Genomic DNA, 11432 nt, shown 5'->3' with positions numbered 1-11432 from the left:
CGATGCCCGAAACAGGACTTCCCATATATAAATCTTTACCTCCGGACCATTCCGGAACTCCTCGTGACGTCCGGGATCTCATACGGGACTCCGAACAACATTCGGGTTACTGCATATACATATCCCTACAACCCTAGCGTAACCGAACCTTAAGTGTGTAGACCCTACGGGTTCGGGAGACAAGCAGACATGACCGAGACGACTCTCTGGTCAATAACCAACAGCGGGATCTGGATACCCATGTTGGCTCCCACATGCTCCACGATGATCTCATCGGATGAACCATGATGTCGAGGATTCTATCAACCCCGTACGCTATTCCCTTTGTCTATCGATATGTTACTTGCCCGAGATTCGATCGTCGGTATCCCAATACCTCGTTCAATCTCGTTACCGGCAAGTCACTTTACTCGTACCGTAATGCATGATCCCGTGACCAGACACTTGGTCACTCTGAGCTCATTATGATGATGCATTACCGAGTGGGCCCAGTGATACCTCTCCGTCATACGGAGTGACAAATCCCAGTCTTGATCCATGTCACCCAACAGACACTTTCGGAGATACCCGTAGTCTACCTTTATAGTCACCCAGTTACGTTGTGACGTTTGGCATACCCAAAGCACTCCTACGGTATCCGGGAGTTACACGATCTCATGGTCTAAGGAAAAGATACTTGACATTGGAAAACTCTAGCAAACGAACTATACGATCTTGTGCCATGTTCAGGATTGGGTCTTGTCCATCACATCATTCTCCTAATGATGTGATCTCGTTATCAATGACATCCAGTGTCCATAGTCAGGAAACCATGACTATCTGTTGATCAACGAGCTAGTCAACTAGAGGCTCACTAGGGACATGTTGATGTCTGTTATTCACACATGTATTACGATTTCCGGATAACACAATTATAGCATGAATAAAGACAATTATCATGAACAAGGAAATATAATAATAATGCTTTTATTATTGCCTCTAGGGCATATTTCCAACAGTCTCCCACTTGCACTAGAGTCAATAATCTAGTTACATTGTGATGAATCGAACACCCATGGAATTCTGGTGTTGATCATGTTTTGCTCTAGGGAGAGGTTTAGTCAACGGATCTGCTACATTCAGGTCCGTATGTACTTTACAAATCTCTATGTCTCCATCTTGAACATTTTCACGAATGGAGTTGAAACGACGCTTGATGTGCCTTGTCTTCTTGTGAAACCTGGGCTCCTTGGCAAGTGCAATAGCTCCAGTGTTGTCACAGAAGAGCTTGATCGGCCCCGACGTATTGGGTATGACTCCTAGGTCGGTGATGAACTCCTTCACCCATATTGCTTCATGTGCTGCCTCCGAGGCTGCCATGTACTCCGCTTCACATGTAGATCCCGCCACGACGCTTTGCTTGCAACTGCACCAGCTTACTGCCCCACCATTCAAAATATACACGTATCCGGTTTGTGACTTAGAGTCATCCAGATCTGTGTCGAAGCTAGCGTCGACGTAACCCTTTACGACGAGCTCTTCGTCACCTCCATAAACGAGAAACATTTCCTTAGTCCTTTTCAGGTACTTCAGGATATTCTTGACCGCTGTCCAGTGTTCCTTGCCGGGATTACTTTGGTACCTTCCTACCAAACTTACGGCAAGGTTTACATCAGGTCTGGTACACAGCATGGCATACATAATAGAACCTATGGCTGAGGCATATTTGATGACGCTCATCTCTTCTATATCTTCTGCCGAGGTCGGACATTGAGCTGAGCTCAATTTCATACCTTGCAACACAGGCAAGAACCCCTTCTTGGATTGATCCATATTGAACTTCTTCAATATCTTATCAAGGTATGTGCTTTGTGAAAGACCTATGAGGCGTCTCGATCTATCTCTATAGATTTTGATGCCTAATATATAAGCAGCTTCTCCAAGGTCCTTCATTGAAAAACTTTTATTCAAGTAGGCCTTGATGCTATCCAAGAGTTCTATATCATTTCCCATCAACAGTATGTCATCTACATATAATATGAGAAATGCTACAGAGCTCCCACTCACTTTCTTGTAAACGCAGGCTTCTCCATAAGTCTGTGTAAACCTAAACGCTTTGATCATCTCATCAAAGCGAATGTTCCAACTCCGAGATGCTTGCACCAGCCCATAAATCGAGCGTTGGAGCTTGCACACTTTGTCAGCATTCTTAGGATCGACAAAACCTTCCGGCTGCATCATATACAATTCTTCCTTAAGGAAACCATTAAGGAATGCCGTTTTGACGTCCATTTGCCATATTTCGTAATCATAGAATGCGGCAATTGCTAACATGATTCGGACGGACTTCAGCTTCGCTACCGGTGAGAAAGTCTCATCGTAGTCAACCCCTTGAACTTGTCGATAACCCTTAGCGACAAGCTGAGCTTTATAGATGGTCACATTACCATCCGCGTCTGTCTTCCTCTTAAAGATCCATTTATTTTCTATGGCTCGCCGCTCAACGGGCAAGTCAGTCAAAGTCCATACTTTGTTTTCATACATGGATCCTATCTCGGATTTCATGGCTTCCAGCCATTTGTCGGAATCCGGGCCCGCCATCGCTTCTTCATAGTTCGAAGGTTCACCGTTGTCTAACAGCATGATTTCCAAGACAGGGTTGCCGTACCACTCTGGTGCGGAACGTGTCCTTGTGGACCTTCGAATTTCAGTAGGGGCTTGATCAGAAGTATCTTGATCATTAACTTCCTCTCTAGTCGGTGCAGGCACCTCAGGAACATTTTCTTGAGTTGCGCCATTTTCCGGTTCAATAGGTAATACTTCATCAAGCTCTACTTTCCTCCCACTTACTTCTTTCGAGAGAAACTCTTTCTCCAGAAAGGACCCATTCTTGGGAACAAAGATCTTGCCTTCGGATCTGAGGTAGAAGGTGTACCCAATAGTTTCTTTTGGGTATCCTATGAAGACGCATTTTTCCGACTTGGGTTCGAGCTTTTTCAGGTTGAAGTTTCTTGACATAAGCATCGCATCCCCAAACTTTTAGAAACGACAACTTAGGTTTCTTCCCAAACCATAATTCATACGGTGTCGTCTCAACGGATTTCGACGGAGCCCTATTTAAAGTGAATGCGGCAGTCTCTAAAGCATAGCCCCAAAAAGATAGCGGTAAATCGGTAAGAGACATCATAGATCGCACCATATCTAACAGAGTGCGATTACGACGTTCGGACACACCATTACGCTGAGGTGTTCCAGGCGGCGTGAGTTGTGAAACTATTCCACATTTTCTTAAGTGTGTCCCAAACTCGTGACTCAAGTATTCTCCTCCACGATCTGATCGTAGAAACTTGATTTTCCTGTCACGTTGATTTTCAACCTCACTCTGAAATTCCTTGAACTTTTCAAAGGTTTCAGACTTGTGTTTCATTAAGTAGATATACCCATACCTTCTTAAATAATCAGTGAGGGTGAGAACATAACGATAGCCACCGCGAGCCTCAACACTCATTGGACCGCACACATCAGTATGTATGATTTCCAATAAGTCGGTTGCTCGCTCCATTGTTCCTGAGAACGGAGTCTTGGTCATTTTACCCATAAGGCATGGTTCGCATGTGTCAAATGATTCATAATCAAGAGACTCTAAAAGTCCATCAGCATGGAGCTTCTTCATGTGTTTGACACCTATGTGACCAAGGCGGCAGTGCCACAAGTATGTGGGACTATCATTATCAACCTTACTTCTTTTGGTACTCACATTATGAACATGTGTAGCATCACGTTCGAGATTCATAAAGAATAAACCATTCACCATAGGAGCATGACCATAAAACATATATCTCATAAAAATGGAACAACCATTATTCTCAGATTTAAAAGAGTAGCCATCTCGAATTAAACGAGACCCCGATACAATGTTCATGCTCAAAGCTGGTACTAAATAACAATTATTAAGGTTTAAAACTAATCCCGAAGGGAGATGCAGAGGTAGCATGCCGACGGCGATCACATTGACCTTGGAACCATTCCCGACGCGCATCGTCACCTCGTCCTTTGCCAGTTTCCGCTTATTCCGCAGCCCCTGCTTTGAGTTACAAATGTGAGCAACTGCACCGGTATCAAATACCCAGGAGCCACTACGGGCACTAGTAAGGTACACATCAATTACATGTATATCACATATACCTTTTGTTTTGCCGGCCTTCTTATCCGCTAAGTACTTAGGGCAGTTCCGCTTCCAGTGACCGCTTCCCTTGCAATAAAAGCACTCAGTATCGGGCTTGGGTCCATTCTTTGGCTTCTTCCCGGCAGCTTGCTTGCCGGGCGCGGCAACCTCCTTGCCGTCCTTCTTGAAGTTCTTTTTACCCTTGCCTTTAGTGGTTTTATTGACCATCAACACTTGATGTTCCTTCCTGACTTCTACCTCTGCTGATTTCAGCATAGCAAATACTTCAGGAATGGTCTTTTCCATCCCCTGCATATTGAAGTTCATCACAAAGCTCTTGTAGCTTGGTGGAAGCGACTGGAGGATTCTGTCAATGACCGCATCATCCGGGAGATTAACTCCCAGCTGAGTCAAGCGGTTATGCAACCCAGACATAGTGAGTATGTGCTCACTGACAGAACTGTTTTCCTCCATCTTACAGCTGAAGAATTTGTCGGAGACTTCATATCTCTCGACCCGGGCATGAGCTTGGAAAACCATTTTCAGCTCTTCGAACATCTCATATGCTCCATGTCTCTCAAAACGCTTTTGGAGCCCCGGCTCTAGGCTGTAAAGCATGCCGCACTGAACGAGGGAGTAGTCACCGAAACGTGCCTGCCAAGCGTTCATAACATCTTGTTCTGCAGGGAGAACGGGTGCGTCACCAAGCGGTGCTTGTAGGACATAATCTTTCTTGGCAGCTATGAGGATGATCCTCAGGTTCCGGACCCAGTCCGTATAGTTGCTGCCATTGTCTTTCAGCTTAGTTTTCTCTAGGAACGCGTTGAAGTTGAGGACTACGTTGGCCATTTGATCTACAAGACATATTGCAAAGATTTTAGACTAAGTTCATGATAATTAAGTTCAACTAATCAAATTATTAGTGAACTCCCACTTAGATTAGACATCCCTCTATCCATCTAAGTATTACATGATCCGAGTTAAACTAGACCGTGTCCGATCATCACGTGAGACGGACTAGTCAACATCGGTGAACATCTTCATGTTGATCGTATCTTCTATACGACTCATGCTCGACCTTTCGGTCTTCTGTGTTCCGAGGCCATGTCTGTATATGCTAGGCTCGTCAAGTCTACCTAAGTGTTTGTATGTGTAAATCTGTCTTACACCCGTTGTATGTGAACGTCTGAATAAAACACCCGATCATCACGTGGTGTTTTGAAACAGCAAACTGTCGCAACGGTGCACAGTTAGGGGGAACACTTCTTGAATTTATTGTGAGGGATCATCTTATTTACTACCGTCGTTCTAAGTAAACAAGATGCAAACCATGATAAACATCACATGCAATCAAATAATAAACGTGACATGATATGGCCAATATCACATAGCTCCTTTGATCTCCATCTTGGGGCTCCATGATCATCTTGTCACCGGCTTGACACCATGATCTCCATCATCATGATCTCCATCATCGTGTCTCCATGAAGTTGCTCGCCAACTATTACTTCTACTACTATGGCTAACGCATTTAGCAATAAAGTAAAGTAATTTACATGGCGTTTCTTGATGACACGCAGGTCATATAAAAGAATAAAGACAACTCCTATGGCTCCTGCCGGTTGTCATACTCATCGACATGCAAGTCGTGATTCCTATTACAATAGCATGAACATCTCATACATCACATATAGATCATTCATCATTCATCACAACTTTGGCCATATCATATCACAAACCACTTGCTGCAAAAACAAGTTAGACGTCCTCTAATTGTTGTTGCAAGTTTTACGTGGCTGAATTAGGGTTCTAGCAAGAACGTTTTCTTACCTACGTTAAAGCCACAACGTGATTTGTCAACTTCTATTTACCCTTCATAAGGACCCTGTTCATCGATTCCGCTCCAACTAAAGTAGGAGAGACAGACACCCGCCAGCCACCTTATGCAACTAGTGCATGTTAGTCGGTGGAACCGGTCTCACGTAAGCGTACGTGTAAGGTTGGTCCGGGCCGCTTCATCCCACAATACCGCTGAAGCAAGAAAGGACTAGTAACGGCAAGAAAGTTGACAAATCTACGCCCACAACAAATTGTGTTCTACTCGTGCAAGAAGAACTACGCATAGACCTAGCTCATGATGCCACTGTTGGGGAACGTTGCAGAAAACAAAAATTTTCCTACTCGTTTCACCAAGATCATCTAGGAGTTCATCTAGAAACGAGTGATTAGATGCATCTACATACCTTTGTAGATCGCGCACGGAAGCGTTCAAAAGAACGGTGATGATGTAGTCGTACTCGACGTGATCCAAATCACCGATGACCAGCGCCGAACGGACGGCACCTCCGCGCTCAACACACGTACGGGACGGGAGACGTCTCCTCCTTCTTGATCCAGCAAGGGGGAAGGAGAGGTTGATGAAGATCCAGCAGCACGACGGCGTGGTGGTGGATGCAAGGCGTCACAGCAGTAGGGCTTCGCCGAGACTACGAGGGAGAGACGTAACGGGGAAAGGTGGAGGCGCCAGGGGCTGGTCTATCAAGTCCCTCCTCTCCCCCACAATATATAGGGGTGCCAAGGGGGGTGGCCGGCCCTAGTAGATGAGATCTACTAGGGGGGGCGGCGGCCTAGGGGAGGTTTCCCTCCCCCCCAAGGCACCTAGGGGTGCCTTCCACCACTAGGACTCCTCCTAGGGGGAAACCCTAGGCGCATGGGCCTATAGGGGCTGGTGCCCTTGGCCCATGAAGGCCAAGGCGCACCCCCTACAGCCCATGTGGCCCCCCGGGACAGGTGGCCCCACCCGGTGGACCCCCGGGACCCTTCCGGTGGTCCCGGTACAATACCGATAACCCCGAAACTTGTCCCGATGCTCGAAATAGCACTTCCTATATATAATTCTTTACCTCCGGACCATTCCGGAACTCCTCGTGATGTCCGGGATCTCATCCGGGACTCCGAACAACATTCGGGTTTCTGCATATACATATCTTCATAACCCTAGCGTCACCGAACCTTAAGTGTGTAGACCCTACAGGTTCGGGAGACAAGCAAACATGACCGAGATGACTCTCCGGTCAATAACCAATAGCGGGATCTGGATACCCATGTTGGATCCCACATGCTCCACGATGATCTCATCGGATGAACCACGATGTCGAGGATTTAATCAATCCCGTACGCTATTCCCTTTGTCTATCGATATGTTACTTGCCCGAGATTCGATCGTCGGTATCCCAATACCTCGTTCAATCTCGTTACCGGCAAGTCACTTTACTCGTACCGCAATGCATGATCCCGTGACCAGACACTTGGTCACTCTGAGCTCATTATGATGATGCATTACCGAGTGGGCCCAGTGATACCTCTCCGTCATACGGAGTGACAAATCCCAGTCTTGATCCATGTCACCCAACAGACACTTTCGGAGATGCCCGTAGTCTACCTTTATAGTCACCCAGTTACGTTGTGACGTTTGGCATACCCAAAGAACTCCTACGGTATCCGGGAGTTACACGATCTCATGGTCTAAGGAAAAGATACTTTGACATTGGAAAACTCTAGCAAACGAACTATACGATCTTGTGCTATGTTTAGGATTGGGTCTTGTCCATCACATCATTCTCCCAATGATGTGATCTCGTTATCAATGACATCCAGTGTCCATAGTCAGGAAAGCATGACTATCTGTTGATCAACGAGCTAGTCAACTAGAGGCTCACTAGGGACATGTTGGTGTCTGTTATTCACACATGTATTACGATTTCCGGATAACACAATTATAGCATGAATAAAGACAATTATCATGAACAAGGAAATATAATAATAATGCTTTTATTATTGCCTCTAGGGCATATTTCCAACATAAAGCGGTTATTTCTGTACCATGTTGTTGTGTATTGCCAGAAGACTCGATCTCTGGGATGGCAATGCAGGGTAAACGGTTGCTCTGAGCCAGGGCGCCACAACGCTTGGTATCAGAGCCGCGCTAATTGTAGGACACGCTAGACCGGTAGTGTGTTAGTAAAATGGTAGATAGTTTCGTTTGAGTGCCGGTAGACATAGGAATTGGTTGTTGCATTGCATGCATGACTTATTGTTGTTATTACGAACCGTGTGATTTGTGAGTGTAGATGGCACCAGTACCGATGTTGTACCATCCTGAGCTAGCTCCGTGCACATCGCTGCACTTGCTTCAGAACATGTGGCGACGACTCTATCCACAGGGTGCTGATCCAGAGTATCGGGTGTATCGCGAGCATCTGGCCTGTGCATTGTATGAGTATTATGCTGAGGTCACTCTACACCACAGTTCCCCATCTGGCGCATACACTCATTCGTCTAAGGGTGGTCTTGCTTCTACGCCATCTCAGGTGGTTCAGTTTGCTGCTATCGAGGCTCTTGTAGACTTGCGCTACAGTTCGCATGCACACCCATCCTGGACTTTTCTTCTACCCATCTCTGCACGAGAATGGGCGTGTCCGCTTTCCTTTGATTAACTCGGCGTGCAATTGTCCCACTAGCCACCTTGCACGCTACATCACCGCTAGCTATCTCCTTAACTACGAGTTAGCTCGGGAGCTCTCACGCGCTCGCGCTGCTCTCGCTGCTCTCGCTGCTACTCGTATAGGGAACCCTCTTCCCGCTGTCATCTATACTTCTGCCTCCACCACTTCCGTCCCTACGACGAACTCGTAGGGTACCATTAACCCTTTGATGGTAAACCCTCGCAGCGCTCCTACTGCATGGTCTTCTCTTGTCGCTACTCCTGCCGCTCCTATGCTTAGATCCCATCCCCCGCCTGCCCTTGAGGGAGAGCCCTCAAGGCAGCACCAGTGCACCTCTCTTCCCCCGGAGGTCTCTACTATCAGTTCAGGATCTGGGTCCGACTCAGGAGACGAGCCTGCAGCAGCACCATCCGAGCAGTAGATCGTTAGAGTATCGTGGTAGTCATGAGCTTGATCTATGGCTGTAACCGCATTTGTCATGATGCGTAGTTTCATGTACGAGGGTAGTAGACCCATTGCGATGTTTATTTTCATGTTGGGACTATTTATAATTATGTTGGATTTCTTTTCGACTTGGTTTTATTTGCTAATTTCTTCTGTGATTTGTCATTGGTTCCCCCCCATTTTGGAATTTTCTCATCATGGTTGCTATGTATTGGGAAAACGAAAATAGGATGCCGCATGGAGGCAGCAGCAGTCAAGCTGGTGAGGATGTCCCTGTCTTTCATTCCGCAAGACAGGCAGGACATTCCCCTAAACCATACCAGCCACCTCCGCCTCCACCGCCACAACCGCCTTCCACTTGGCAAATCCTACGGATGTTTGAGGAAAGAAGGAGCAACAATCTGCTGGAAATACTGAAAAGTGTACAAGTTATGGTTGGGCAGAATGGAAACCAGAATGGCCATCATTCCAAGCTATCAGATTTTCAGCGAACCAAGCCTCCCAGTTTCAGCCATGCTACTGATCCTTTGGACGCTGACGACTGGCTAAGGACTATTGAAAGAAAACTGGAGATTGCTCGCATAGACGATGGTGACAAGGTTCCCTTCGCATCGCATTATCTCGAAGGAGATGCCGCTATATGGTGGGATAATGCCAAAGCAATATGGCCTGCCGATGAGGAAATTACTTGGACAAAATTCAAGGATCACTTCCGCAAATATCGTATTCCCACCAGAGTCATAAAGAACAAGCAACGCGAATTTCTCGCCCTCACTCAAGGCAGCATGATCGTCGCCGAGTATCTGAATAAATTCAACCATCTGGCCCGCTACTCTCTCCACGATGTGGCCACCGAAGAACAGAAGATCGACCGATTTCTTGGAGGCCTACATCAACATCTCCGGTGCACTCTCAGTATGTTTGATTTCCCGGACTTCCTGACTCTGGTGAACAAGGCCCTAATTACCGAGAGGGAACACAAGCTTCTGCATGACAACAAGGCAGCTGCTAATGACCACAAGTGCAAATTTGAACCCAAGAATGATATGCAACTAGTGCAAAAGGCTCGTACATGGCAACAGACTCAGGTGGAGTACAGACCCAATTGGCAGCAGAATGTCAACAAGACTACTACACATGTCAAGAATGTCATGACCAGCCCGGTGCGCGACGATTGTCAGCGCAACAATTCATGCTTCAGCTGCGGACAAACCGGACACTACACCCGACAGTGTCCCAAGAACACCAAGCACGTCCCTCCATTTCAGCCGCAAGTTAACTACATGGAGCGGTATTCCACCCCCGATGTAATTCAAGGGCAAGTTCGTCACATCTTCGCAAAGGAAGCCCAAGAGGACCCGGAAGTCGTCATTGGTATGTTTCCTGTTCATGACATACCCACAGTAATTTTATTTGACTCTGGGGCTTCCCACTCTTTTATTTCGCGGAGTTTTGCTTCCCAAAACAATTTTCATTGCTCAATTTTGGGAAAGCACATGATGGTACAATCCCCGGGATCCATACTCACAAGCAATCTCGTCTGCCGGAATTTGGAGGTTGACATTAAGGGAATCAAGTTTCCAACGTCGTTCATAATCACGATTCCAATAAATTGGATGTCATTCTGGGCATGAATTGGTTAACCCAATACCAAGTCTGCATCAGTTTTGTGACCCGAGAAGTTACCCTGAAAAATATGGAAGGTCGCACCACAAGTTTTTATGCACGCAATCGCATCCCCTCGAAGGATATGGTTTTTGCAACCATGGTAGAAGAGGTGGAATTAATTCCCGGTGGTCAGCGAGTATCCAGATGTATTTCCTGAAGAATTCCCCGACATGCCACCAGACCGGGAATTGGAGTTTGCTATTGACCTGGTGCCTGGAACCACCCCGATACATAAGAAATATTATTGGATGCCCTCCTCAGAATTGGTGGAATTGAAGAAGCAACTGGATGAGATGCTGCAAAAAGGATACATTCGTCCCAACTCTTCACCATGGGGATCACCAGCAATCTTCGTGGAGAAAAAGGATGGCAGTCTACGAATGTGTGTAGACTAACGACGTGAATGACGTCAATATTAAAAACAAGTATCCACTATCGAGGATTGACGATCTGTTTGATCAAATCAGTGGGGCCAAAGTATTCTGAAAGATTGATTTGAGGACGGGATATCATCAACTCAAGATTAAGAAGGAAGATATTCCTAAGACCGCGTTCACCACCCGGTACAGTCTTTACAAATACACGGTTATGTCTTTTGGCCTCACCAACGCTCCTGCATTCTTTTTGCATATGATGAACAAGGTGTTTATGGACTTCTTGGACCAGTTTGT

Source organism: Triticum dicoccoides, chromosome 4B, assembly GCF_002162155.2.
Source record: "Triticum dicoccoides isolate Atlit2015 ecotype Zavitan chromosome 4B, WEW_v2.0, whole genome shotgun sequence".
Taxonomy (NCBI): domain Eukaryota; kingdom Viridiplantae; phylum Streptophyta; class Magnoliopsida; order Poales; family Poaceae; genus Triticum; species Triticum dicoccoides.
The sequence above is the reverse complement of the archived record's forward strand: the minus strand, read 5'-3'. Positions refer to the sequence as shown.